Source organism: Oryctolagus cuniculus, chromosome 16 (assembly GCF_964237555.1).
Source record: "Oryctolagus cuniculus chromosome 16, mOryCun1.1, whole genome shotgun sequence".
Lineage (NCBI taxonomy): Eukaryota > Metazoa > Chordata > Mammalia > Lagomorpha > Leporidae > Oryctolagus > Oryctolagus cuniculus.
In genome coordinates this window covers 6,258,449-6,285,837 of record NC_091447.1, presented here as the reverse complement: position 1 = coordinate 6,285,837, position 27,389 = coordinate 6,258,449, and the positions used below count along the sequence as shown (strand labels likewise).

At 40.9% G+C, this 27,389-nt stretch overlaps 1 protein-coding gene and 1 pseudogene across 16 annotated transcripts in view; one reads left to right on the top strand and one right to left on the bottom strand.

Moving 5' to 3' along the window:
- The window catches only part of DGKB (diacylglycerol kinase beta), a 773,939-nt gene that overhangs the window by 140,751 nt on the left and 605,799 nt on the right, over nt 1-27,389 (top strand). The window lies entirely within an intron of this gene.
- LOC127487318 (small ribosomal subunit protein eS4-like) lies at nt 22,346-23,167 on the bottom strand (annotated as a pseudogene).

Genomic DNA, 27,389 nt, shown 5'->3' with positions numbered 1-27,389 from the left:
TGATATTCGCATGGTAGCGATGAAAAACAATGAAGACATACAGAATGGTGAAATTAAAGCCCTCAAAATATGCTGCTAACTTTTGGTGAAAAGGGCAAAAGCTCAATAGAGAAAAGATAGCTTTTGCAACTACAGTACATGAGCAATTTGGGCATACATTAAATAAATAAATCAACCAACCAACAAATGAGTCTAAATCTTATGCCTTAGGAAAAACTGAAACCAAAATGAATCAAAGTTTTACATTTAACACATAAAACTATATTCTTTATAAAAGAAAATCTTTGGAATCCATCAGTAGGCAAAAACTTCTTAGACTTGATACCAAAAGCACAATCCATAAAGTGAGAAATAGATAAATTGAACTTCATCAAAATAAAAAATCATTTGGTCTGCAAATGAACCTGTTAAAAGGAATAAAGGACAAGGCACACACTGGAAACAAAAACTGAGACACACACATCCAACAAAGGGCTAGTATGTGAAATGCATAATGAATGAACTCTCAACATTCAGTAATAAAAAACAAAACAAACTATCCAACTAGAAAATTAGCAAAAGACGTGAGCAGACACTTCCCTGAAGAGGGGATACAGATGGCAAATAAACACATGGAAAATTGTTAATCATCATTAGTCATTAGGAAAATGCAAATCAAACCACAGTGAGCTATCCCTACTCACCTATTAGAGTGCCTAAGATGGGAAGTGGAGACCATAGCAAACTTGAGGAGCCTGGGGGAATGTGTACACTCATTCATTGCTGGTGGGAATTCTACAGAGTTTCCCAGTCCCCTGAGAAATATTTTAGCTGTTTCTTAAACTAAGTATAGCACCAGAATTCGACCCAATAAATGCATTCCTGGGCATTTGTATGAAGGGAATGAAAAAGGATTCATCACAGAAATCTACCTGAAACTTTGTAAGAGCTTTAGTCATTGTGGCCCTAGAACTGGAGACTCCACATATGTATTTTCAACAGGTGAAGGCTTAAACAAATCAGAATAGCTTCACACCCTAGAAAAATACTCAGTCATCAAACAAATGGATGATGGGGCCTATGCTGTGGTGCAGTGGGTTAAGCCACCGCCTGTGACACCAGCATCCTGTATCTGCCGGCCAGTTCCCATTCTGGCTACTCCACTTCCAATCCAGCTTCCTGCTATTTTACCAGGGAAAGCAGAAATGATGGTAGAAGTATTTGAGCCCCTGCCTCCAATGGGGAGACTGGGATGGAGTTCCTTGCTACTGGCTTCAGCCTGACTCAGCCCTGGTTATTGTGGCTGTTTGGGGAATGACCCAGCAATGGGAAGTTCTCTCTCTCTCCTTCTCTCTCTCTCTCTCTCCTTTTCTCCCTCTCTCTCTTTCTCTGCCTTCCTCCTTCCCTCCCTCCCTCCCGCTTCCCTCCGTCACTGTGCCTTTGACACTAATAAATATATAAATCATTAAAGAATAAAAGACTGCTAAAGTGTAAGAACATGGATAATATCCAGGTAATTATACTGGTTGGTTGGGAAGAAAGTCCATTCAATTATGTTACTTTCAGTATGTTTCCATGAGTAGGGCATTTTTGAAATGACAAAATTCTAACATTGAAGAACACTTGAATGTCTGTGAGGGGATGAGTGAGGAGATGAGAGCCAGAGAGAGAGGGTGACTTTGAGGGGTCCTCATGGGGATGGCCCTGAATTTATAAACACACCAACACTTGGGTTATGTTATCCCAGGGCACTTTAGCAAGACGTTACCCCTGAGGGAATCTGGGGAAAGAGCACCCGAGATCTCCTTATCCTCCTTCTTGCAACCTAACCGTGCATTTGCAGCCATCTTGTATTTATGCATTTTGTTTTTGAAAATGTGTGCCATGAAAAACTGCAACTTTGTTGAAAGTCAGGTATGGACTATAGAGAAGGCCCCACCCTGGCTCTCTGGGCTGTCTAGGATGGCCACACCCAGGAGCAGCTTTTGCCTTTCGTCCTCCAGCTGTAGAGGGCTCTGGGGTATGCTGGTCTGAAACCTGGTGTCACAACATCACCTGCAGTTGGTGCAAGGCACAGCATCGGGGGCTGGAGGGGAGCCCACAGGGAAGCACCCGTGTCGACCAGAAAGCAGAAGAAGCCAGGAGAGGGACTGTGGCGCATAGCTTTTACTGTGGTGTCCTTGGGAAGAAGCAGGAGTGGGGTTGACCAGTTAGAATCATCTCAGCGGGCTCGGCTCATGTGGGCCACCTTCAGCATCTGGTATCTGCTGCAGATGATGAGGCAGGTGAATAGTGAGAGTCCCAGCATGTGGAGCCCACTAAAGTGAGCTGTTGGGAGGATAGGCTCTGGGTTCATTTTGCTGATATGTGTATGTGGCTGTGCAAGGTACACTTCCTGGCTAATGTTTTTGAATCACCTAACCCTCTTGGAACACAGAGAATAAAAGGCAAGGTTCACATTAAAGGCTTTTGAAGGGGGCTCAGTGGCAGTGGGAGGTTTCAGATTTTCTGCTACATCCTCAGAGTTAGAAAGGTTCTCTGTTGCCCACACACCAGGAGAGGGAAGCTCGCCATACTCCTTCCTTCCTCCATGCTAACACCCCTGAGCCTTGAATCAGTACCAAGCCCCTGGTATGAGAGCTGTTTCTGACCTTTCTCTGGGAGCAGCAAGCTCACCCTGTGATCAAAGTGCTATGGGGTTTCTGTCTCTCCCAGCCATGCTTTGCTGTGGCTGGGTTCCTCTGCACAGTGCTCCTGCGTGTCGTCATTATGGGCTGCAGCCGCAGTCGGAGGGACACCCTGTGTGCCTAGTCCCATGGGCAGCCCGATTCTGACCTCTGCTGCTGGTGGTATTGATTGACATCGACTTCCTCCCCTCTCCCGGCAGCAGGAGACATCTGCTTTTTTTCAGGGCAAGACTCTCAGCATGATGGGTTTTCCTGTCCTTTCTCATAACAGCGGTTTGCTGTGCATAGGGGAAGATGCAAGATTTGTTCTTGACTTGGAGCAAAAAACCAAGGGCCAGGAGCAAACTGCACCTCCTGCAGGTGGGAGGCCTGCTGCAGTTCCTGTCTGCTCTTGCTGTTTCCGGGGATCCTCTGTAGAGGCTGGTTGCAAGTAAGTCGACTTCTGGTCCTCCTGACCCACCTGCTGAGCTGGACCACGTTGGCCCTTTAAGAATTTTATTTTCCCAGGACTGGCGCCAAGGCTCACTTGGTTAATCCTCTGCCTGAGGCGCCGGCATCCCATATGGGCACCGGGTTCTAGTCCCAGCTTCTCTTCTTCCAGTCCAGCTCTCTGCTGTGGTCCGGGAGAACAGTGGAGGATGGCCCAAGTGCTTGGGCCCCTGCACACACGTGGGAGACCAGGAAGAAGCACCTGGCTCCTGGCTTCGGATCAGCGCAGTGCCAGCTGTAGCGGCCATTTGGGGGGTGAACTAACGGAAAGAAGACCTCTCTCTCACTGTCTAACTCTATTAAAGAAAAGATTTTTATTTTCCCTTCTTGTGTTCCATTTATCTACCTGTATGCCCATCACTTTCTGCTCTTGGGCTCTGTTGGTGGGAAACTATATGTCTTCCTTGGTTTTATGCTACTGTAACAGACTGCCTGCGAAGCGATAATTCATAAAGAAAAAAGATGTCTTTGTTACATTTCGGGAGACATCCAGACCCTGTGCAATTCACCTGTCCTCTGTTTCAAGGATGTGGTCATCCCTTGGGATTTAGTTCACCAACTTGTTTTTAAATCTGAGCTCACTTATGAGATTAAAACATAAAAAGATAGAATGGTTTAGACCAAAACACTTTTTAATGTGGTTTGGGTGGCATGACACACTTGTATACATCTCTGTGTGATAAATAGAACTAGAATTCAGAACTGAAGTTTTATTTTTCACATAATTGCATTGCTGCTGAAATGATGATTAAGTGAATATTTTGTAAATTGCTAATCTATCAAAAATTGAAATGTATACATCTTCTGCCAAATATTTCACTCCAGCATTTTCCTGCTGTTTCCACCCTTGGCAAAATTGTATTTGTTGCAAAGGCTGGCGTTCTATAAAATCAGGCAGTACTGTCAACACTGCTGATCTACACTTGCCTTGCTGCACACTGCACTGTTCTGCTGAATATGCAAAACTGCGCCGTGAATACTCGGGATGCTTTCATCTAAGCATCATCTGGCTTCTAAGATGTGCTGTGCAGAACTGAGAAGTTATTTTTCCTGAAAATTCTTCTTGACAAGTATATCTCTTAAAAATTATATACCACCCTTAATAGTTTTCTGAGTCGAATATGGTGTGCTTTTGTGAGGTGAAAGTTCTGGTGTTTTTAAATTTTTGTATATTGATGCTGATAAAAGACCCACATACATTTTGTAGTATGTATCCAATAGCTTCAAAAGCTTAGAATTAGTTTTTCATAATACAATGGTAACAGCTGCATCTTCATAGGAGATCTTGGCGTGTCTTGGGGACTAATTGGTGTGATCTTTATTACAAATTTAAACATGGGAGAATGGCAGAAATGCTCTCAACACATTACAGAATGGTGAGTAAAATAGAACTGCATGCACACAGATCACACACACACATATCACACAGACACAAACAAATCACAGCCAGTGGGAATGTCAGGTGAGCTAGTCAGAAATCAGTTCATAGATAACAAAGTTTGTGGGAAACTAACCGTTCCCAACTACTTTCAGAATATAATACTGTTAGGGTGTAGATTTGTGTGAGTGAATTGTGTGTGTTCCTGGAAAATTGTCTAACATTTGCTTCCAAGCTTGTAACACAGGAACTCTCTTAACAATTGCTTATAAATGTCATAAAAAGCAAAAATGGAAACTTTGATGGCTCTCAAAATTCACTTGCTTTCAAAGAATTAAAACTTTTATAAATAATTCTTTGATCTTACAATATGAAAAGTTATGGTATAGACTTATTTTATCCATAGATCTCTCATTTATTGTGAATCTCAAAAATACATGATGTTTAAATATAATTAAAACCTTACATTTAAAATAATATTTTGATAAATTTAAATACATTATTCCAGAATTTGCAATGTGAAACAAATGTATAACTTAATGTGATGTATATATTTTGTATATATATATATATATATATTAATGTGATGTATATATTTTGAGGTTATGCTTCAATATTTGATTTTTCTATTTCAGAGTTTCAGCTCGGTTGAGCAGGCTGATGTTTCTTTGTGACATACTCTTCCAGTTATGTGTTCTCTTCACAATGCTTTTATTTATCTACTGTATTATTATTTATTATTATTTGAGCTACAGTAAGCAAGAGACAGAGAAACAGAGAGAAAGAAAGAGTTCCTACCACTGGTTAACTCCCCAAATACACATCATGGTCCAGCCCAGGGGGCAAAAACCAGGAACTAAGAATCAATCTGGGTCTCCCACAAGGGTGGCAGGAACCCAACTGTTAGAGCCATCACTGTTACCTTCTAGGGTCTGCGTTGGCAGGAAGCTAGAGACAGGAGATAAGCTGGGTATTGAACCCAGGTACTTAGATGTAGAACATGGGCTTTTAACCACTAAGCCAAACACCCATCTTTCCCATATTAAAGATGTAAGTGGCCTTGGCTTTCTACTGCAGGTCTAATGAGAACCCCACCCTTTTATGTTCTGTAGACAGAAGCGTAGAAGTTAATGCATTTAATTTAATTGTGAACTGCAGTAAGGTTTATACTATATATATATATATATAATCATACATATATATGCATGCATATATACATACATATGATTTTGATGGCTAGATGGAAAGAATTAATATTTATATATAGAATAAATGAAATGATTAGGGAAGAAGATTGTGACATGAAGGACTGAAACCATTTCTTAGAATTAGTGAGTTTGACAGCCATTTTCTACATTTTTCTTAGGATCATTGTAATAAAATGAGTCAACATGCTAGTGTTCATTTTTGGACGTTTTAGGTGCCATGTTTTTACATTGTATTGGATTTAATCATATTTTTTCTAAACTTTGAAAGTCATGTGATAACAACAAGCATAAAATGTTAAGAAGAGATAGAAAATACGGATAGAAGTCACTCATGGTTTGTAGCTGACTCCTTCTGCCTCCTTCCCATGAAACAACATGGCTGCCTGTACCCTGTGCGGCGAGCTTGGTAGTGGGAGGCAGACACAGCCTCAGTGCAGACGCCTGTGCAGTGGGAAAGGGGTGAGGTGCTTGCTCTGCTAAGAGTGCAGCAGACAGGCTGGGTGGAGAAGTCTTTCCATAATAGACACATAGGGAAATACATTGCCAGGCTCAAAAGTAACAAAAATTCTCAAAGGTCAAAAAGGAGAGATTTGATTATTGTTCACTGCCCTTGCCTATACTCTTGAGGAACAGTGGTTTTTGGTTTTTCTACTTACTGCTTGTTGAATGCTTTATTCAGTGGAGGGTTAATTTTGTGATCATAACAAAAATTGCAAGTATTTCACTGTAAAAACTAAAAGAAAAATAAGAAAATGAGGGGAGATGGGAGTGAGTGAACGAGGGAGAGTAGGCTGCGAATTATCATTGTGTTCTTAAAACTGTACGTATAAAATAGATGAAATTTGTACTTTCTTCGCTCCAGTGTAACCAACTACAGTCTAAACTAGATGATACAGTACACAACAGCCAAGATAAACAAAACAAAACAAATGATAATGTGGGATGAAGAGATAAATAAATTGCAATACCCAGAAAACTGGAAAATATCACAATCTAATCACATGTAACTCAGGAAAGTAATGGTGTTTTAACACACACGACTCAATATCTTTCATATTACAAGATGTGTGTTAAAAAGAAAGGATTAAAATGCACTCAGTGGAACTCAAAATATATGCATGGTTCAAAAATTATTTGTAAAGCAAGAGACACAAGATGTCCTCAACTAGATTAAAGTGTTTATAGAGAAGTACAACAAACACAATTTTCAATGGCACAACAGTGCATGGATACCCCCTAACGTCAAGAAGTCGGCGAGGACATCTGCTGTCACTTCTTCTGTTGCTCGTTGTAGTGGACATCCTTGCCAATAAAATTTAAAAAGAATTAAAATATGTAAGATTTGTAGTCTTAAAGCCAAATAATCATCATTTCTGGATGACATGATTGTTTAATTTTAGATTGCAAGAATGTTGCATATGTTTTGAGAATTAGCAGTTGAAGTAACCAGGTTAATGACAGTAAAAATAATGTAAGAAAAAAATTACTTCAGTTTTACATTAGAAACTAACCATTAGAAAATAGAATTAAAAACAAAAATAGGGGGTTGGCATTCGTCTTAGCAGTTAAGACACTGCTTGGGACACCCACGCTACAAATCAGAGAGTGTGAGTTCAAATTCTCTGCTCCCAATGTGCCCTGAATTCCAGCTTCCTGCTAATGTGCACCCTGGGAGGTAGCAAATGATGCCTCAACTAGTTGGGTCCCTGGCACCCATGTGGAAGAGTTTGAGTTCTGGGTTCCTGGCTTTGGCCTTGTCAAGCTTTGGTGTTGCGGGCATTTGGGGAGTGAACCAGCAGATGTTAGATCTCTGTTTGTCTCTCTGCCTTTCTTTCAAATGGGTAAACAAATAAAAATTTAAAAATAAATTGATATAATTCAAAGTTACAACAAAAATATATTGTCCTTAATATCCACCTAAGTAAAATGCAAAAGGCTAATGGATAAAATTATACAGCTTTACAGAAGAAATTAAAGCTGACATAAATAGAACATTTTTTCAAGTTCTAAGAAGAACTAGTATTGAAAAACTTTACTAATTCTCCACAGATTAAGCAATGCCTTTAATGATGTCATAATAAATATCACATTTTCAAAGAAATGTAAAATTTCAAGGAAATGACTTTTAATAACTAAACAGAAGAGCCTAGTTTTCAGAATGACAGCTTCTCCTCAGTTGGGAAGACAATGCCATGAAACAGCCTGTACCACCTGAGATAATGTGCAACTATCATGTAATTGCCAATTCAAGTAATGGTACTAAGAGGCAGCACACAGACTTGGTGTACAGGTGAAGTAAAGCATGTGATAGGAATTGTTTATCAGGCCACAGGCAAAAATGGAAAAACCAGTAAGTGTTCTGGCTGATTGTATCTCTACAGAAAGATACAACAATGGAAAAACAACCCACTGCATTATAGGCTGTGTTCTATGATAAAGGCAGAACTCTAATTTCATTTTTTTAGTTAATAGAGGCCGTTGTCTTTCTGACCTTGTGCTGGGAAAGGATTTTTTAGACCAGACACAAACTAATGGATGTCATAAAGAGAAAATAAGGATACATTTGACTATTTTATATTTATAACTATATTATACAAAGACAACACAAAGAATATCAAATAATGAAAGCAGATATTGAGCACTTTTAATTGGCAGTGGATCAATGCCCTGAATACGAACAAAAGCCCTGTGGATCAATGAGAAAACAGCACATAATTCAGCAGAAACGGAAAGGATAACGCACTAGCAGACAGTTGAGAGGACAGGTGTGTAAGCGTGCACAGAGATGCTCAGCGTCGTTGGTGCTCTGTGAAATGGCTGAGAACGTCTTTGCAGGTTGTCAGCAACAATAAAGAGAGCTATTTGAATTTTTTAAATCGATGCATTTTTTTCATAATACGTGTTTTTGCTTAAAATTTGAAAACTTATTTACTTATTTGAAGGTTGACGGTAGAGTTATAGGTAGAGAGGGAGAGAGAGAGAAACAGAATGAATCTTCCATCTGTTAGTCTGTTAGTTCACTCCCCAAGTGGCCGCAGCTGTTGGGGCTGGGCCAAGCTGAAGCCAGGAGCTCGGAACACCATTTGGATCTCCTATGTGGGTAGCAGGGTGCCCAAGTGCTTCCATCTTCAACTTCTTTCCCAGTCACATTAGCAGGGGCCTGGATCAATAGCAAAACTGGCAGGACTGGAACCAGCACTCTGATTTGGGATGCCAACATTGCAGGTGGCAGCTTTACCTCAAACACCAGACGTTTCCCATGAAACTTCTGAAGTCCCCTTGTATGCATGGGTTTAAACATTTTTCTGCATCAAAGTAACTTTTTTTTTTTTTAACAGGCAGAGTGGACAGTGAGAGAGAGAGGCAGAGAGAAAGATCTTCCTTTTCCGTTGGTTCACCCTCCAATGGCCGCTGCGGCCGGCGCGCTGCAGCTGGCGCACCATGCTGATCCGAAGCCAGGAGCCAGGTGCTTCTCCTGGTCTCCCATGGGGTGCAGGGCCTAAGCACTTGGGCCATCCTCCACTGCACTCCCTGGCCACAGCAGAGAGCTGGACTAGAAGAGGAGCAACCTGGACAGAATCTGGTGCCCCGACTGGGACTAGAATCCGGGGTGCCGGCGCCACAGGCAGAGGATTAGCCTATTGAGCTGCGGCGCCGGCCAATAACTTGTTTTTAATTGATCATTTCCACAAATATTTGGAAGTACCCTTCTATCAGTTTTAAATCTATTCAAATTAAAACATAGCATGCTTTGAGCTAGTGATTGGATATAAGAAAACAGAGTCCAATTGGTACTTGAAATATTGTCCTTAAAGTACCACAGAACGATGCACTCATTGCAGCTTCTCCCCCACGGACTGGTCACACTATGTGGCTAAGAAACCAATGATATCAGTATATCCCTACTGTGGTCTATGCTACCAAGTAATTTTGAAAATGCGGATTTTAAAAAACAGACACAATAATGCAGGGGATATTAAAACAGAGACCTAAATTCTGAAACTTTAAGAAGTTTATACCTTTCGTGTTCAGAAGTCAGCTGGGGACATTCCACAGTGGTGGGTGGCTCTACCCTATAGGGTCATTATAAACTCAGATCGCTTTTCCCTTGTGGCACTGCCATTGACTCCTTGTTCTGCTCGGGGTCTCGATCCTACTCATTTTCTATCAGGTAAAAGCTGAGAAGAGCAAGCAGAGGTAACAGCAGCATTTAACTGTCCTGGCTTCCAGCACAGGTCATTGATCTGCTGCCCAGGTATCGTTTTTACGTCTAACTTGGTTTGTATGCCCAGGGGCACCATTAATTATAGAGGTAGAACAAAATGTGAAAGTATAGTTAAGAAAAGTTGGAAAAATGGGTGTTGAACTCAAGAAAAATATGGGTTAAACATTCTCCGACTCCATACAGAACAGATAATCGACTCTGACCCTGAAAGACCAAGAAATTGAGTTTCCAGTTAGTATTAAGTTATAAACATCCAATAAGAAGAACTAACTTTAGGAATATAATCAGTAAAACTTTGAATAGCCCTGTTTCTGTTGTGGATATATTTATCACTTTTTATACCAGGGCATTAGTAAATATTGTGATATCAGAGATGGCTAAACAAATCATCTAAAAATGGATAAATTTTGTGCAATTCTGGGGTCTGTGGTAGTTTTTATTTTGAATTTCATGCCCTTTATTATTGTTTGAGAATTTTGATCATGTTGCTTTAATCATGATACTATTAAAGATTTATTTATTTATTTGAAAGTCAGAGTTGTAGGGAGACAGAGAGAGAAAGAGAGAGAGAGAGAACTTTCCATTTGTTGGTTCACGCCCCAGATGGCTGCATTGTCCGTCTCTGGTTCAGGCTGAAGCCAGGAGCCAGGAGCTTCATCCAGGTCTCCCACGAGAGCAGCAGGGAGCAGTTACTTAGGCCATCTTCTCCTGATTTTCCCAGCCCATTAGCAGGGAGCTGGATCAGAAGTGGAGCAGCTGGAACTCAAATGGGTAGCCCTAGGGGTTGCCAGAGTAGCAGGTGGCAGCTTCACATGCTGTGCCAGAATGATAACCCCAACCATGGCACTCTTAAATGGTGGTTATAAAAAACAATATAGAAGCCAGCACTGTGGCTAGTGGGTAAAGCTACCACCTGCAGTGCCCGCATCCCCTTTGGGCACCAGTTCAAGTCCCGGCTGCTCCACTTCCAATCCAGCTCTCTGCTATGGCCTGGGAAACAGTGGAAGATATTCCAAGTCCTTGAGCCCCTGCACCCATAGAGGAGACCTGGAAGAAGCTCCTGGCTCCTGGCTTTGGATCAGCACAACTCCGGCCATTGTGGCCAGCTGGGGAGTAAACCAGCAGATAGAAGACCCCTCTCTTTCTCTCTCTCTCTCTCTCTCTGCCTCTCTTTCTCTCTGTATAACTCTGATTTTCAAATAAATAAATAAATCTTAAAAAAGCAAAAAAAAACAAAACAAAACAATAGAATAATGGTTATAGAAACAGTAGAATATAAATGATGGTTATGAAAGACAAAGAGAATATATTAAGATAGAGGAGCTATGTCTTTTAATTAAAGATGACAAAACTTTTGAAGAAGTTTTTGTTAATTTATCCAATTGCTGAAAAATTTACACATTTTTCCCCTTCTATTAAGTGATTCCGACTACACTTATGGGTCACAAGAATGAATTGAAAAGTATATAAAATACACAGGTATCAATTTAAAAGTTGGAAATCAACTACCTCTTCAACTCTACTTAGCTGAAAATAAGAAATATAAAACCAGTCATGTCATAGTTGACTAAACATTTTCCTGTTAATAAATTTGCATGAGGCCTCAACTAACTGTTTTCCTCTTTATGTTCTAAAACCATCAAATAACTGGAAGAATGGTTCCATTTACCAAGGGGTATAGCGTAAATAATACTAGAAAATCAATTCTTACCTATTTTTGCAAGCCCATGAAGTGAATCTTGATTAATATGTAGCCCAATATACTCATTTAAAAATAGAATTTCATATGATCCATGTGGCATAAGAAAGTGACTATTTCATTCAAAGTACTTTGTGTGCTAGGTGCTATGAAAAAAAAAAAAAAAACTAAGATAAGTCGTGGCCATTAGCTAAGGAGATTGCAATATGGAATCTACAGAGTGCCTTAGAACTGGAAAGGCTTAGAGATTGCCCAATCTGTCCTCTTTATATACAGATGAAAATATTCATTGAAAGCCCAAGGAATGGAAGTGTTTGAATAGCACAGGAAAAGCTAACTCTGAATTCTGTCCTCTTCAACTTTAGATCCCTTTTCTTCCTCAGTCTCTTCATTTTTAAGAACATCATGCACAATAATCACAGTTTTCTGACCCCAGTTTTATTATAAAGATGTGTTTCTGCACACGTAAGAATCAGGAAAATTGCAGTGCAATAAAATAGAGACTTGGCTAGCAATAACCAGGTCAACATAATTAATTCATGGTGCTATGAAATTTGACTTCATGTGGCATTTTTACATGAGCACAGAATTATTGCAGCTACTTTGCAAGTAGATTTGCATCATATTTATGTTGTTTCCACGTTCTATTAACAATAGTCGGGGCCAGCATTGTGGCACAGCGGATTAAAGCCCTGGCCTGAAGTGCCAGCATCCCATATGGGTGCTGGTTCTAGTCCCAGTTGCTCCTCTTCTGATCTAGCTCTCTGCTATAGCCTGGGAAAACAGTACAAGATGGCCCAAGTGTTTGGGCCTCTTCACCCACGAGGGAGACCCGGAAGAAGCTCCTGGCTCCTGGCTTCGGATTGGTGCAGCTCCGGCCGTTGCAGCCATCTGGGGAGTGAACCAGTAGATGGAAGACCTCTCTCTGTGTCTCTCTCTGTAACTCTGTCTTTAAAATAAATAAAATAAATCTTTAAAAAAATAGCATTCCCTACTTATATACTGGTCTGACAAATTAAATCACCTTAAACTTCCTGAAGGGAACATCAGCAATATGTAAAAAAAAAAGGCTTAACCACTGGTGAAACTCGGACCAATTCATGTTGCATTAGGAAGTTTATGATAAGGACAGAATGAAATAGATTTCAGAGGTGTGTGCATATACTTTATTATACTTATAACATTAGAATTACAGTCATCCAAATGCTCAAAAATAAAAGGCCAATTAGCCAATGAAGTTATGGCACAGATATACAAAGAAATGGTATTCATTCTATAATGTTAATAGTATAAATATATATTTCTTAAGATAAAAACATTTAAATATCTATAGCAAAAAAGCAGCTTGAAAAATGCTACTTAATTCTCAACCTCAATTATTTTATAATTTCTTTCTTTCTTTCTTTCTTTTTTTTTTTTTTTTGATAGGCAGAGTGGACAGTGAGAGAGAGGGACAGAGAGAAAGGTCTTCCTTCCGTTGGTTCACCCCCCAAATGGCTGCTGCAGCCAGCGCGCTGCAGCCGGCACATCGCGCTGATCCAATGGCAGGAGCCAGGTACTTCTCCTGGTCTCCCATGGGGTGCAGGGCCCAAGCACTTGGGCCATCCTCCACTGCACTCCCTGGCCACAGCAGAGGGCTGCCCTGGAAGAGGGGCAACCGGGACAGAATCCGGCGCCCCGACCGGGACTAGAACCCAGTGTGCCGGCGCCGCAAGGCGGAGGATTAGCCTGGTGAGCCCCAGCGCCAGCCAATTTTTTTGTAATTTCTAATCCCAGTTTTTAAAATATGTTTTAAAGAATAAGTAAATGTCAAAAATATTTTAGAATATTATCAAACACTACTAGTATCCAATAGAGAAACTGTAGATGGTTATGTCTTTTTATATGTCAGTTCTTGCTGTTTTTAAATGGACATTAGTAAGTATATCATCATAAAAATGAAATGATTTTGCCTTTGAACCTAAAAATCACTTCTATCTTAACAGCAGAGGAACATGTGCCACTACATAATGTTAGTCTGGATAATGATATAGCCAAGTCATGTAAAGCAATCTATTATATCTATTATGGAAAGGAGACCTCGGGAAGAGGGAAATAAATTGGGGAATTCTCAGACAATAACAAATCGTTTTTTTTAAAAAAATCACAAATTTAGATAAATTTGCTGCCAATTTCACTTAGTTGCCCATCTGTCTTGATTAACTCGGACTTCCGTAGAGAAATCTAATAATTTGGAGAAGAATGTTTCATATGACTTTGAAGACTGTAAGATTGAAAAAAGGGTGATTGATGTCCAATTATAATCTGGTTAAGATTTAAATAACATTTTCAAAAGGCCAGTTGTTTAAGTCATTAATCAGATCACCTCATTAATAGCAATCAACATTCAAGCAAAATCAGGAAGCTATAGTAAAATAATGATGGTAATCATATATGAATTAAAAGGCATATTCCATTTCATGATGCTTCTTTGCTTTTCTGTAATTTCAGATTTTAAGGTGAACAGTAGTCAAACAATTTAAAATCCTCTTTAAGTTCACAAGTGATTGAACAAAATTCTTGCAAGGTAATAATTGGAGTATTTAAAATGCTTACTTATTTGAAAGGCAGGGAGAGAGAGAGAGCGAGAGCGAGAGTGTGAGAGCGAGATCTTCCAGCTGCTGGTTCACTCTCCAAATGTCCACAACAGCAGGGTTCAACTAGGAAACAGAACTTGTGTGTCTCACGTGTGGGAGAGAGACTCAAGTACTTGATCAATCATCTGCTGCTTCTTAGGGTGTGCAGTAATAGGGAGCTCTGTTAGAAGCAGCATATACCGTAATTGAGGCAGGCACCCTGATGTGGGTTGTGAGAGACCCAAGCAGTAGCTTACCTGCTGCATCTGAATGCCAGCCCTAATAATTGAGGTTTCCTTTCTTAAAATTCTCCTTATTTAAATGACTTTGCTGCAGTCCGACTCTAACTTTGGTGGAAATGCTTCCCTAGGCTTTCTCCAGCCCTTCCTGTTATGAAAGCAACATCAAGATCTCTCCATTTCTTGCCAGCTTTTCTGCCCTTTTCAACATTCCTCCCAATTATGAAATTATAGCAAATTATACTAATGCAAGCAGGGAACAAAAGGCAAATAAAACAAGTGGCTGTCATAAATTCCAGTCACTCCAGGCACCTTATAAAAGGTACATCCTCAGGAAAATTAGCTTATTGCTTAGAGTTCTGTTTATTCCCCTTTGCAGTCTGACTCCAAAAAACTTAAATCCTGTCATTTGAAACAAAATGGATGCACCTGGAAACCATTATACTTAGGGAAATAAGCCAGTCACAAAAAGACAAATACCATATGTTCTCTCTGATCAGTGGTAACTAATAGAGTATCTAAAAGGTAATCTACAGGGGTAAAACTGACACTTCGTGCTGCAATGATTTTGAGCAGCCCTTATCTTGACTGTTGAGGAACAATGGTTTCCTGTTTGTTTGTTTTTGTTTTTTTCCTCATACTATTTGGTGACCTCTCTACTTAGCGTAGGATTAATTTTACAAGTATAAAATTAACTGAAAATAGAACTTTTTTTTTTTTTTTTTTTTCTGACAGGCAGAATGGACAGTGAGAGAGAGAGAGACAGAAAGAAAGGTCTTCCTTTGCCATTGGTTCACCCTCCAATGGCTGCCGCAGCCGGCACGCTGCGGCCGGCGCACTGCGCTGATCCGAAGGCAGGAGCCAGGTACTTACCCTGGTCTCCCATGGGGTGCAGGGCGCAAGCACTTGGGCCATCCTCCACTGCACTCCCTGGCCACAGCAGAGAGCTGGCCTGGAAGAGGGGCAACCAGGACAGAATCCGGCGCCCCGACCGGGACTAGAACCAGGTGTGCCGGCGCCGCAAGGCAGAGAATTAGCCTAGTGAGCCGCGGCGCCAGCCCTGAAAATAGAACTTTGTGAAAAAATAAGAATGGGAATAGGAGCGGGAGGAGGAAGAAGCGTGGGAATATGAGCGGGAATGAGGTACAGTGGGAAGAATTACTATGTTCCTAAATTTGTATATCTGAAATGCATGAAGTTTGTATTCCTTAAATAAAATATAAATAAATAAATAAAATGTAAACAACTAAAGAAGACAATGTGAATTCATGAAAATATTGCTACTATTAAAATGTCTTTATTATGATGTACATTAGGAAATTCCCCACAGTTGGAGACCACTATAATCATTTTTATATATGGTCCATTTACATCTCCTGGTAAGGTCATCTTTTTCCACTACAGCCCTTCCTTACTCCTCTCAAACCTTCTGAGGTAGCAGTGGTTTGATCACATGTTTCTCTGCCCTCATTCTTGATGACTTCATATTTCTCATTATAAGCATGGTGGATCTTTTAGGTTCAGTCCCATGTTCTCCGCTCTTGAGCGGTCTGCTTTTGCCTTGACTGAACCACTCCCGTCTGTTGGAGGTCGTTGCTTTGGGTGTGCTTCGACTTCAAGAGCATCCTGAGAAAGCTGTGTTTCATGTGCTGTGACAGTTCTTGCAAGAAATGCTTTAAGATCTTGAGCTCACTTGCTTAAAACTTCCATTGAAAGCTCTGCCCTTGTCTACAGCTGACCTGGATGCAACACTTTTGGCACCCACTGAGAAGAAAGCTTGCTCCACTATAATTTATCATGCAGAATGGTGGAAGGTGAATCGAGTGAGATGTCTGTGGTGCTGACTTTTCTTTCTGCTGTCAGTGTTGGTCCACTTCAGTTAGGGCACAACAAGATGATTTCTTCCACTTGCAAGCAGATGTAGATGGTCTCCCAATGCAAGCTTCATCTCCCACATCATTCCATTCCTTCTTAAAATGAGTTAACTGATGTGGCATTGTTCTCATAAACTTTTTACGAAACACCAAAGATGTCACTATTCTTCTAACCCAGATTCAGCATAAATGTGGTGTTTGTTCTTGCTTTAATTTTAGCAAAATTCATGTTGGTCTGATTCAGGCTACCTTCAAACTGATAGATCATCTTAGTGCTTCAAACTAGATTTTTCTCAGACATTTTATGTTGGTTAGTATGAGTATATTTGGCTGCAAACAAATTTGAAATTCATGAATTTTTTATAATATGCATTTTCTTTGAACTTTTTGACTTTCTCTTGTACTTCCATTGACTCCATACATTTTTTCTACATAGTATGTTTAATGCATAACGCCTTCATTATCTGAAACTAGTACATTATTGAAAGTGTATTTAATATTGATTTTTTAATAGTAGGGCCTGTAGGCTATTATTTCTAATAAAGAAATTAAGAATGCATTTCAAACCTATGAAAGCACCAGACCAGATTTTTCCAAGCAATAATACATCCTGAAACACCTATATAAAACTCAACACATACATTTACATAATAGAAATCACTAGAGCACCAATTACTTAATCCGTTAACACTTAATTATTTAGCACTTTAAGTGCTTATTAGTGCATATGTGTGCGGAATACTATGATGTTGTGGGGTTAAGTACTAGATACAAATTACAGTTTCCTTCGAAGCAGAAAGTTGAAGAATAAATGATATGTTAACGATGCAATGAATAAAAATAACCTTTACCCAAATGACTTGGAGAGGCAGGTGTTTCCTTTTAATTACAGCCTTGAAGACCTCTGGATTGAAGTTTAGTGGTAGGGAGAGAGAGGTGCGAGGTGCAGCAGAGGCTGTTGCTGGCTGGAGGAGGAGGATGGGATGCAGGGAGCTGGTCCTGGGCGAATAGAGCAGAGGTCGCTACCTGAGACCTGGCTGTGTCCAGGTACAGGAAGCAGCGGACATCTTGTCTGCCTCCTACTGGCTCATGTGGTGGCTGTGAGTTATCAGCGGATGATGTGGCTAACAACAAAGGAAGGGCTAAGGCAGTTGCCAAATTGTGTTATCTTCATGAGCGAACATTCGTTTTAAAGATCTGCATGAAGCATTTGTGCCTTCTCTCCTTCCAGTTCACAATGGGAATGGAGATAACAAACTCTTTTCTGTCATTCAGTTTTCTCAAAACCATTACTCAGCATCAATACTGTCCAAAAGAACAAATCAAGCAAATTAAGCCTCTGCAGTAGATGAAGGTATCTAATTATTTTTTAAGATTTATTTTATTTATTTGAAAGAGTTACAGAGAGAGTTAGAGACAGAGAGAAAGGTCTTCCATCCGCTGATTCACTCCCCAGATGGCTGCAGTGGCCGGAGCTGCACCGATCCGAAGCCAGGAGCCAGCAGCTTCTTCCAGGTCCCCACATGGGTGCAGGGGCCTAGAGACCTGGGCCATTGAAGGTATCTAGTTTGTGTAGCTCTTTTCATAAAAAATTGCAAAGTTTAAGAACAAACGATGAAATCATTCCCTCCCCCCGCCGCCCCAGACTTCACTTATTGTTAGACATGAGATCTTTTTGAAGCCCAATTGGTCAATTTGGAAACCTTCTTACTAATGGGGCTATTTAATTAATTATTTAAGAATTTTTTTTAATTTGAGAGGTGGAGATTGTGTGTGTGTGTGTGTGTGTGTGGAGAGAGAGAGAGAGAGAGAGAGAGAGAGCGAGCGAGCCTGGAACTCAGTTTAAGTCTGCCACATTAGTGATAGGAACCCAGTCACTTAGGCTGTCACCATTGCCTCCCACATTCTGAATTTGCAGGAAGCTGGAACCACCTGACAAGCCCAGGTACTCCAATGTGGATCATGGGCATCCTAACTGCTAGGCTAAATGGTCGCCTCTTAATTAAACCTCTCCCAGTACCAAGTCGTGTCCATCGGCTTTCAGTCTGGGTATGGCCTCGCCAGCATCAGGTGCTGTGTCCTCAAGGTTGCCAATACTTCTTAGCTGGATTGCATCCTGCCCCCTTGATGGTGGTAAATCTGGTGGCTGGTCAATTGCAACAGAGACCTCTTGTAAGGAGTGTGGCCTCCAGGAGCCTCTTCCACAGCCTGGCAAAGGCTTTCTCAGGGCTGTACCAATCTGAGCCTCACCACTCACCCTCGGTCTCCTTGTCTCCACGGCAGGTGTTCCATCTGCTTCACAGGCTGCAGGTTCTCCTTGCCCACTCTTGCCCCTTCTCTCCGTTACCCTGCACAGGCGTTTCTACAAATTTGGTGTGCACATCCTTCTCAGATGATCCAAACAAATACCAGTTAGCAGAAGAATAAACCTTATAGAATTGTTGTAAGGCCCTGCATTTTCAGAGGAATGTACTAATAAAAACGTTTTGGTTGAATATTGCCTTTAAAATTTCTTCCTAAACTCAGTATCTGATGGGTTGAGTTGTGGCTCCCACAAAAATATCTGTAAGGCCTAACTGCAAACTGTGAAGGTGACTTTTCTTGGGGGGGATGGATATTGAAAATGTGATTCGATTTAAGATCTCAGAATGGGATTATTATGCACTTAAGGTGGGCTCTAAATCCAACAACCATTGTCATTATAAAAGATATAATGGGCCAGTGGGGGTGGTGTTGTGGTTCAGTGGGTTAAGTGGCCACTTGTGTGTCAGCATCCCATGTGGGTGCAGTTTGAGTCCCTGGTGCTACAGTTTCAATCCAGCTCCTTGCAACTGTGCCTGGGAAAGCAGCAAAAGATGGCCCAAATACTTGGGCTCCTGCCACCATGTAGGAGACCTGGATGGAGTTCTAGGCTTCTGTCTTCAGCTGGGACCCTCCCTGGCTGTTGCAGCCATCTGGAGAGTGAACCAGCATATGGAAGATCTCTCTCCCTCTCTCTGCAACTCTGCCTTAAAAAAAAAATCAATAAATCTTAAACACACACCCACACACTCACACACAAGCCGGGAAAGCCATGTGAACAATGAAGCAGAAATCTGATTAATGCATCCACAAGACAAGGATCCCCAAGGATTTTCCACAGCCCCCAGAAGCCAAGGGAGAGAGTACAGCATACCTCCAGCCTTAAGAAGGATCCAGCCACCAATGAACACCTTGATTTTATCTCTCACCTCCAGAGTATGAGAAACTGAATTTCTGTTGTTTTCAGTCACTATGGCTATGGTAACTTTTGATAGCAGCCCTGAGAATCACAATGCCAACATGACTGGGAATATTCTGTGTAGGAGCGGCACATTGATCAGAGGAATCTTTCAGGGGCCAGTATCGTGGCACGGACGGTTAAGCCACCCCGTGTGTTGCCCGCATCCCATATCAGAGTGCTCCTTTGAGTCCTGGCTGCTACACTTCTGATCCAAATTCCTGCTGTTGCATCCTGGGAGGCAGCAGACCCTAAGATGACTTAAGTGCTTTGGCTCCTGTCACTCATGTGAGGGATCCAGATGGAGTTCTGGGCTCCAAGCTTCAACCTGGACCAGCCCCAGCTCATGCAGGCATTGAGTGAGTGAACCAGCACATGAGAGATCTCTCTTTCTCTTTCACTGTCTCTCCTTCCCTCTCTTTTTCTCTCCTCTCTGTCACTTTACTTTTCAAACACATATATCCTTACATGTATCTCTAAAAAGAAAATAATAATCTTGCTATTTCCTGGCATCACTGGGCCACTGCTGTAGCCTCACACACTGTAGCTGCCCATCCTTGGGTTTCAGTGCACAGTGCTGCTCCGAACATCAACCTCTCAGACTCCCACTGTAATCAAACTCCTTTAAAAAACCATCACTGTATCCATTTCCTTCCTCTTGGTGTCTTCAAAAGTACTTAAACAATGTGGAACTGACTGATCTCTCAAGCAAAGGTCTGAAACACAGCTCCTTCCTCCCAGAATAACTTAGACACGGAGCTCACATACGGGCAGGCTTTTTGTTGTTGTTGTTGGATAACAAACTATGGGAAAGGTGGCTGGGGGTTGTTGTGGCGAATATGCCCGTGTGGGACTGTGTACTGTGAGAGATTCTTTTCCCGAGAAAACACCAAGGCTTCTCTTCTGAACACTACACAGCAGGGAAACTCAGCAGAGCCCAGGGACAAACATTTCCCACCACTGGGAAACTGGACTTGCCAGAAAAATGCATTCCTTTCTGGAAGTTCTGCTCCTCCTCAGTCCCCTTTGTTGTCAGTCCCCTGGCAGTTGGATTACAAATGTCCAGTTTCTCAATGTAGACTTTTGGTTAAAAAGTGGGATGGGGATGGGGAAGTAAAAACAGAGGACAGGACTATTAGAAGGGGAATATTTAAGGGGTTTGGGGCTGCAGGTCCTCCTGTGTCTATCTGGGATCTTATTGCTGTGGAATCACGGGACGGAGTGGCTTAGGTGTTGCTTCCTCTAGAAAGGTTTCTTCTAATGTCCTAGTATCGGAGGGAGAAAATGTCAGTCCATGTTGTGAGAGGAGTTTCCTCTAGATCGTTCAAGAGTCAGGGTCTCCCAGAAATCTCCTCATGTAGGATCTCTGTCCTTAATGTGCTGTACATTGTGATTTAATGCTATAACTAGTACTCAAACAGTATTTTTCACTTTGTGTTTCTGTGTGTGTGCAAACTGTTGAAATCTTTACTTAATATATGCTAAACTGATCTTCTTTATATAAAGAGAATTGAAAATGAATATTGATGTCAATAAAAAGGGAGAGGGAACGGGAGAGGGGAGGGTTGCGGGTGGGAGGGAAGTTATGGGGGGGGGAAGCCATTGTAATCCATAAGCTGTACTTTGGAAATTTATATTCATTAAATAAAAGTTAAAAAAAATGTGGACACAAGTTATAACCTCTTCTCACACCTGGTACGCACAGAGTCACAACAGAAAGTTGGCTCTTTTCAGTTACTTCTGCTGTGAGTTTACAGTTGGAGGATAATATTTTGGGTTTTTAATGTTCTTTACAATAGGTTGATGAGCAAATTATATTCCTTAATGTGTGCTTTCTTGCAGAATCAATAAACTTTGATTTTTCCATATTGCCTAATACTTTGTTTTTGGCAAATGCACAGAGAACTACAAAGTCTTATGTTCAGAAACTAATTGGAAAATTTGGTAATTTTGCATTGTCTTAAAACAGGATGTTATTCGCGTTGTGACTAGAGAATCCAGCATTGTTGCCAGAATGTCTGGTTTCTCAGTAAGTGTTTTGCAACCCACGTAAGAACTTTTGAAAAAATAATGCTGTCATCTTCTGAACTAGTGTGGGCTGAACAGTTTTCCATAATGCACAGATTTAAAATTGTAACTCATAATCACATTGCACTAAATGTTTTGATTTAAACACCTGTAATGACTGCATTCAATTTCATTGCCCACAAAAGTGAGTTAACCACAACATATATTTTTAAATTGATACTTTAACTAATGATAAAGTATTTTACATGATATTTCCATTATTGGTTTGAAATAAGAAGCTTAAAACATCTCACAGAAATGTAAAAGAAAATGAAGAGAGTTGAGAATAAACTGAAATTAACATTATGCCTCCTCCAAAAAGAATCCCAGAGCTCAGTGTAAGTCTAAGCATGATGGTGACAAGTGTTTACAGTCGATGAATATTTATTGTGCAGCACATACGAATCCCATCAAATCACCAAGAGAAAGTTACTATTACTATCCACATGTACCAAAGCAATAATATTAGCAGAACCAAAGGATAGTAACCAAGCAGCTCTCGTCTAACTGCCTTCCCCTCAGGTGAACAGACCATGCCACCAGAACTAAGGCTGAACTTTTTTTTTTCATCGTATTGTTTTGAATTAAGTACAAAGACTTTTCTAACATGTCACCTACGGATCATTTCACCCACTGCTCTGTTTGACAGCCAGTTTCTTGTGTGTCTGTATAGCAATGGTGAGGTGGATTCCCTTTCCTGGAGGAAGAGAAATCCATGGTTCATTGCCTTTGCCAGTAACGAAAATGTTGGAAGTCCAAGTGGCCAAGCCATTGCCATTGGCACGTTTTACATGAACCACATCAAAACAGCCAGGTTTACACCAATTCTACCCGATGGGCACCTCCAGTCACCATACACAGGTTACCTATGTCAAATTTGATGAAATCAGTAATCTTGCCAGTCTCCAAATCAATCTGAATGGTGTCATTTACCTTGATGAGGGGATCAGGATAGCGAATGGGATGAGCATTGTGGGTCACCAGATGAGGGATTCCTTTCATGCCTGCAAAGTGATCCTTAGTATCATGGATCAGAAGGAAATTCTCTTGAGTCTTATCCATGCTGATGACATCCGTAAAACCAGCAAGGTAACTTACATCAGTCCAGACTTTGCCATCAATCTTAATGAACCACTGCATGCAGATTTTCTTTACTTCATCCCCTGTTGGTGCATACTTGAGCCTGTTCCTTGGGAAAATGATGAGAGGGAGATACCTTCTGCTTGTGGAGACTGGTGGATGGACAAGGAGCAAACACACTGGTCACATTATCAGCATCCAGTGCATGGAGGTGCTACTCACTTCAGACGCTTCTTGGGACCATGAGCCCTGAGTGTGGAGTGGGGACTGCCTTCTTTGAAGCCTGAACTTCTGCTGTGAAGGAGATTGCATGCTTTCCTGCTCAGAACAGCACCTGTTATACTGGTCCTTGCTCCACTTGCCTTCATTTTCAATTCTTCCCTCTCCACTGGATCCATTCTTTTCTCTCTCAAAAAATGTCTTCACTCCTGTTCCTATAGACCAGCTGATGATCCAGTTAATTGACTGCATAACCACAAATCCTTTTGAGTGAGTTTCCTCCGCTTGCTGCTTCTTATTTCTCTATTTCCTCTTCAGCTCACTCACTGGGTTTGGTTCCAAGCACTGAACTGAAACAGCTCTTGACAGGGACATGAATGACTTCCTTAGTGTTAAATCCATTGGTATATTTCCTCAGTTAGCTTGGCATTGTATGGTCTCTGTCTTTTCCACGATGCTCTAGCAAAATACTGGAGTCTTTGTAAAGAAAAGAGGTTTATTGGGCTCCCAGTTTTTGAGGCTGAAAGTACAAGATCAGTCAGCAGCACCTTTTAGGATCTGGTAAGGACCACATCTTAACTTGGCAGATGGCATCACGTGGCAGGGACACATGAAAGAGTCATCTCCTGGCAAATGAGCAAGCCAGAGAGCAGGGGAAGCCAACCTCACTTTTTTTATAACAATCTATTGTGGAACTAACCCACACCTGCAAGAATGGCATTCATCTCTATAAGAGGGCAGCCATGACCCAATCATCTCCCACCAGGGTTCATCACCTTTCAGATCCATTGCATTGGGGACCAAGCCTCAACGTGAGTTTTGGCAATGACAAACTACATCCATAGCAGAGCAATGTAGATCTATGCTTTTATGACACATTGTTTCTGCTGGTCTCCTTGATGTTTAACTAGATGCCATTCTTGGTGTCCTTACAGATTCCTTCTTCTTCCCTGACATCTTAACTTGAGAATATTCCAAGATTCAGTCCATTTCGATTCTCTGTGGTTGTTGTCTTTGTGATATCACCTAATCCCATGGCCAATTGTTGTTGTCAGTCACATAATTTATATACAAAAACACTCAAAATTAGTTCTTTAGCCCAGATGTTTCTCCTGAATTGCATATTCATATATAATTTCTTTCCAAATGGCTATACTTGACTGTCTAGGAGATTTCTAAAATATAAAGTACCTGAAGCTAACATGGATAACTCTCCACCCCAATTCTGCTGTGTCTGCAGTGCTCCTCATTTTACTTTCTGGTGCCCTCACTCCTCTACTTGCGCAAACATAAAATCTTGTCATCTCGGATACTTTCATTTTTACAGTCCACATCCAACCCATCAGGAAATTGTTTTGGTGCAATTTTCAAAATTAGTTATCTTTTTGCCCTACCACTAACACTTTCGTGAAAGTCATCATGTCTCTATACTACATTAGAAGAATAATTTCATGATTATTTCTTTGCTTCTATTCTTGTAATTTGCGGTCTGTCTTCAGAAGCATAATAGAGTGCTCCTGTAACAGCTTTTGAAAAATAATGATTGATAGCAATTTAGAAAAAAAAAATATGTGCAAGGAGGCTCTGTGTACTAAATTCCCCAAAAGTCACAGTTTTCCAAATTCTACCAAAGCCAGAAAAGCAGCTGTTGGAGCTTATTCAGATTTCATCAGCTTCAGATACACAGAGTGCTTCTTTTAGAACATAAATGAGATTCAAACTTTGGCCCAAAGGACAGCTATTTTCCCTCAAAAAAGTCTACCATAAGCATGATACTTAAAATGGGAAACCATCGTCCTCTCTGATCCTGCAAACTTAAATTTCTCTTACCTTACGTTGCTTTTTTTTTTTTTACTGTTGAAATGCCCATCTTCTAAAATCCTATATTTGTGTTTGCATCCTTTTTATGCCTTCTTGCACGAGAGTAAAAACCGCATAAGCAGAAATATGTTCTGTTTTGCCCACTGATATATTCCAAGTAGAATACTACTAGTTCTAAGCTTGGTGGATGTCTTGAGGATGGTTGAAAGAATAATTGAGCAGTCATAACTGAAACTTATTCTGCCCTTTATCTCTGGGTTTATCTTGAAAGATATTTTCATTCTAAAGTATACAAAGTCCTAAGTATAATGGTTCTTTATTATTGCCCGGCATGGTCAAACACGAGCATGCTTTACCACATCCACATTCATGAAGTGGCCATGGTGGGGGATATTTACAACACAGAAATGGGTAAATGCTCCATTCTCTGCACCATTAGCAGTTGTTAAAAATTTACCAACACACAACTAGTCCAAACCCATCAATTCTGTCACTACTAAAATTCTTAATAAAAGAGTATGTTTCAATATGAATTTCCAGTTATAGCATAGAGAGGTGGCTCAAAAGCAAGTATGTCTTTCTGTATTTTCAATACAATGAAATCCACATTAAAAGTTGTAAGTTAAATCATGGGTTTCTAGGTCTAGACTGGTTTGTTCACTAAATTAGCAGATATTGTGTATATAATTATCACTCATTAATATTTTTGTTCAAGACATTGGACAACAATCATATCTTAAAAAGTTACCTATACATAGATATAGGCAGAAATGAAATGGCGACTAGAGGAAAATGTTTTTAGGACTAGATGTATAAGAGGATTAGCAATGAATAACAAATATGAAGAGATGAAATGAAACTTCATAGTCTCAAATCAGTCATTGTTTTGAAATTGAACAGTTATCTTTTCAGATAAATAAAAACATTTACTTCTATATGTATGACAACTTACTCCCCAAATGACTGGCAATGGCCTGGGCTTGTCAGGAGCCCAGTACCCCATCCAAGTCTCCCACATGGGTGGCAGGGGCCCAAGTACTTGGGCCATCCTTCTTTGCCTTTCCAGGAAAGCTGAATTGAAAGCAAATCAGCCTGGACTGGAACCAGCATCCCACTATGAGATGCTTCGGTGGTAATGGTGACTTTGTCAGCTGCACCACAATGCCAGCCCCATGATTGTCATCTTTTTAAACCATAATCCAAGAGTTTAGCAGGTACATCAAGAAAGGAATTTGTACCATGGGTAGTTCCCAAAGGCATGTGGTCATCAGGGAGCAAAGATCTGAATACGGGAAATTTTGCAGCTAACCTTGGTGTAGTTTTATCATTCAAATATTTTCCACACTGGTTCAAGTCCTGGCTTCTCCACTTCCTTGCTAATGCACCTGGAAAAGCAGCAGAAGATGGTCCAAGTACTTGGGCCTTTGCCTCCACATGGGAGACCAGGATAGAGTCGCAGGCTCCCGCTGTCTCTCTTTCTCTCTTGCTTTATGACTTTATCTTTCAACTAAATAACTAAATAAATATTTTTAAAATCCTGATTAAAATCCAGGTGTATGCATTTCACTTATTTACAATGTGATTTTTTTTTAAAGATGTGTTTATTTATTTGAAAGTCAGAGTTACACACAGAAAGAGGAGAGATAGGGTTGGGGGAGGGGGTCTTCTATCTGCTGGTTCACTCCCTAATTGGCCGCAATGGCCGGAGCTGTGCTGATTTGAAGCCAGGAGCCAGGTGCTTCCTTCAAGTCTCCCAGGCGGGTGCAGGGGCCCAAGGGCCATCTTCTACTGCTTTCCCAGGCTATAGCAGAGAGCTGGATCGGAAGTTGAGCAGTTGGGTCTTGAACCAGCACCCGTATGAGATGCTAGCACTGTAAGTGGCAGCTTTACCTGCTTTACCACAGCGCTGGTCCCAAATGTGATTATTTTTTAATAAAATGTTATTTAAAAGAAAAAAGAGATAGTGAGTTGTTTTATCCCACTGTTTCACTCTCCAAATGCCTACAACAGCCAGGACTGGACCAGGCTGAAGCCAGGAACCATGAACTCAATTCTAGTCTCCCACCTGGTTGACAGGGATCCAAGGGCTTAAGCCATCACCTGCTGCTTCCCAGAGTGCCCATTATCCAGAAGCTGGAATTCGAACTAGAGCTTGCATTTGAACCGAGGCACTCTGCTATGGGACTTGGGCATCCCAAGCGTTAACAGCTGTGCCAAAGGCCCACCCTGGCTCCTATTATTTTTAACTAGTTCCAGATTTATTTTTCAATTTTGTTGTACAAGTAGATGTAAACTTGTTTCTTGGTGACTAGCTCTCTACGTCTCGTGTGATGTAGTGCTGTAGAATCTCTGTGCTAGGCACTATAACTGAGGTGGAATCTCTTTCATATCATCTGCTGCAGATTTCTGGTTGCTATATTTCTACAATGCTGTTTTTGCCATTGTGACTGGAGGGGAAGGGTAAATAAATCTTCAAATAATGGATTCTATTAAATTTTTTCCCCAAGAGAAGCTTCCAGAGCAGCAAAGTATCTACTAATCTTTAAGAAA